Source organism: Alligator sinensis, unplaced genomic scaffold (genome assembly GCF_000455745.1).
Source record: "Alligator sinensis unplaced genomic scaffold, ASM45574v1 scaffold434_1, whole genome shotgun sequence".
Taxonomy (NCBI): Eukaryota; Metazoa; Chordata; order Crocodylia; family Alligatoridae; genus Alligator; species Alligator sinensis.
Window position 1 is genome coordinate 3,013,235 of NW_005841994.1, and position 3,628 is coordinate 3,016,862.

Below are 3,628 nucleotides of genomic sequence, written 5' to 3' on the forward strand. Positions count from 1 at the left end.
TCCCTCCAGTGCGGCACAGAGCCCCCCGCACCATGCGGCGGAGGAGGAGGAGGAGGGAGAAGAGTCCCCCCCAGCACAGAACAGAGCCCCAGCATGGCCCTGTTAAGGTGAAGGTGGCATGGAGAAGGGTTAATTTCTCCCTCCATCCCTTCTGCCCTGCAGCCAGGGTCTGCCAGCCCTTGGGACCACTGCCATAGCCCCCATCCCTCTGCTCCCTGGCAGACAGGCAGAGGGGAAGGAGGGAAGAATTAACCCCTTCCTGCCCATTTTGCCTTAATGGGGCCATGCCAGCTGGCGTCTTGCTACGCCCCGTCCCTGCTTGGGATAGAGAGCAGAGGGGCGGGACCAGCCCTGCTCTGGAGCAGAAAGCCCAGCCCAGCCTAGAGATCATGCTGGGATGCTGGAAGACTCTGGTTTAACTTAAACCAGGAAGCGGTCTGGAACAGACATTGCATAAACTGGTTTGAACTTAGTCAGTTAAGTCTGATACTACAATCAGCCAGGCTTATCTCAAACCAGTTTCGGGCATTTTGAAATGGGTTTATGTACACTGAATGTCTGTTCTGTTACAGTTTTAAACCAGTTTCTGATCACTTAAACTGGTTTATGTGTAATGACTGTCTCTAGCCTATGAGAATTACAGACGCACTGTATTACCATATGAAGTCATCTTAAGTTTGGCAGATTTGGTGTCACTCAGGCACACCTGTTAAATATGTGCACATATCTAAACTGTATTCTACTTATAGTAAAACAAATTGGTGTACCATGCCCAAAATGGAGTTTTTGAAAGTTCCAAAGTCAAACTTTGGGGGAAAAATTCACTTTGAGTTTTTCCAAGATGTTTTATTCAACATGAAATGAAACACATTTCATTTTCAGGTATTTAACTCTTTTTTTAAAAAATTAGATACATTTTGAAACAAAACAAAAGAACCCACCTTTTTTGAAATGTAAAGTCAAAACATTTTATTTTAAAATGTCAAGTACAAAACATTTCAACATTTGTGAAAGGAAACCTTTAGCATTGCTTAAAATTCCACCCCTCTGTTTTTTGGCCGAAATGATTTGCTAAATTCAACCCATATTTAGGAGTAGGTTTGGTCCCCCTGAAACAACAGCAAATGTACTGTAGGCCAAAAAAATGATGCCTGTCTCTAAAAAATGACACTTCTAAAAACCTTATTCTCTCATCTCTACTCTTGTGGGTTAATATCAAATGGTGGCATAAAGCACTTAGAATGTGAATTTTTTTCTGGTGGAGCTACTTTATCTCCAGTACTTCAAAAAATAATTCTATTCACTAGGAAATAACCCATTAAGGCTTTTACAGCCAAGACAGACTTTTCAGCCAAATTTTAGTCACTTGGGAGACAGCCCTTCTCCATTTGAAGATGCTAGTAGCTGGGCTTGAAATATTATTTATTAAAGTTGTTGCTGCCACTTTGCAAGGCTGTTGTCAGCTGAAGAGATGATGAAGTCTGAAGTTACAGAAACAAAGTGCTTCTGCTTTCATTTAACACTCAGAAACTCTATCCCTGGGAGCTGTTTGACATACTAGGCTTCTGGCCTCACATGCATCAGCTTTGGCAGTGCTGTGCAGTGATCACACTGAATTAGGCGCTGGATCAAGCTTGCTGAGGAAGATCCTTGCCTTGGGAAATGGACTAAGTGGGTTTATATGAACTCCTTCTGCCATCCCTAATAGAGGTCTGGTGACAGTAACTTAGCAGTTTCTGAGTGCAAGGAGCTGCTAGTTGAGTCATTTGCAGATAATCGCCATGTGCCCTCTCTCTCAGGATCTGATGCTCTGCCCAACATCTGCAGCTTCTCTGCTGTAGGAGAACAAAGAGCCCCTAGAGGTAGTGTCAATGGCCATGAGGAGGATTGTCCCAGTCGGGGAGATGAAACAGTGGCTTACAGCTGGCATGCCAGCTCTGAGTGGTAGGAAAAAGGAAAGCAGCCAGTGAAAATGGGTCGTGACCAGACTACCCTGCTGCCTTGGTCATGCCTAGCTACTGTACTAACTGTTGGGTGATTGGTAACAGGTGTCATTTAGGCTTGAAAATGGAAAGTGGAAGACAACCAGCATGTTGGATTCTGCTACTCAGAAAATACAGTGAACTCATCCTTGCCACCTTGCTTTCCCACATTAGTCTCAGTAACCCTCTCCTGGGGACCTCTTTTCCTCTGGTGCTAAGGCTTTCCTTGGGGGAGAAGGGGGCAGAAGAGCAGAGTGGGAGGCAGTGGGGCAGGAGAGAAGGGCATGGACAGTATAGGGAGCAACAAGATGGAGGTGGTCGGCTGCCCAGCAGGCCTCACAATGCTCATTAGGCCCACTCGCCCCTGAGACGGCTCAGCTTCATCTCCTGCTTTGATGGGTTTTGGGGGTCTTTTGCCTACACTATTTTCCTCTGGAGGCTATATCATAGAGTCCTAGAAAAGTAGGTCTGGAAGAAATTATCTAGTCCAACACCCTGCCTGAGCCAGGATCAGCCCTGTCCACAGCATCCATAATCTAAACTCTGCAGAAGATTGCTTTACGGGGCTTTGGAGATCCCAGCAAGCCCAATCAGGGGCTCAAGTCCCCCTATATTTGATTGCTGAGTGGCTCAAAAGCCAGATGTGCATGCTGAGGTGAATGAGCTCCCATGGGCCAGTGAGACGGGAGAGTAGCTGTGCTCTGCACAGCACCTTAAGGCTCTCAGAGACTGCTGACATGTCCTCCCTGTATCATTTCCCCAAAGGCTCCATACTGTTGCCAGTCACACACATCCTTCCCAAACAACTTCAAGACACATTTGGGTGCTTATCTTGCTGGGATCCTATGATCCCTGCTGATTTCCTGCCCCTGGGGCAGGGGGCTGGACTCGATGATCCTCTGGGCTCCCTGCCAGCCCTAATGTCTATGAAATCTATGAACTCTCCTAAGGTCAGGGTGGGCAGGCCATCCCCTACTCCTTTAGCAAGGTGGAACTCCCTTTGGTTGGGACTCAGCAGATGGGGTCTCTTGATGTGTGGACTGTGATCCCTTTACTCCTTTCCCCTCCTCATGCATACCTTTTGTGCCCTCTCTCTCCCCTAAGCACCCAGAACTGTAACAGCTGCCCAAGGCACAAGTCACGGGTGCTTTAGTGGCATTGTTTTTGGGCAATACTCTTTAATGCTGGCTCTGCCTGGCTGTCCTCTTTGTGTGAATCTACAAGCTGACAGAAAGCTGGCTCCCTACCCCCACCATAAGCAGTTAATTCAACACAGACACTTGTGGTTACTACACCATCATCTTCAGATTCAGGCACTCAAACAGATTGTGTAATTAGCTGGAAGGAGTCTCCAGGGGCAGCAAGCCTTGAATGGAGCCAGATCTCCTTAGGCAGGGGTCACAGCTTCTCCTACGGTAACTGCTGTTCCTCTGGTCCCTTTGCTCAAATAATAGAGACCTAGGCTTTTCCAGCAGGGGAAAGTTCAAGGTCTAGTCCTTCTATTGCCATGAATATCTGACTGACCAGAGAGTGACCACAGTGTACCGAGATAAATCCAGGGCAGCCTACAGGCCAAAAGGGGGGCACATAAAAAGTGGAAACAGGGAGAGATTACCAAAGAGGAGTATACCTCCTCTGCTCGCACG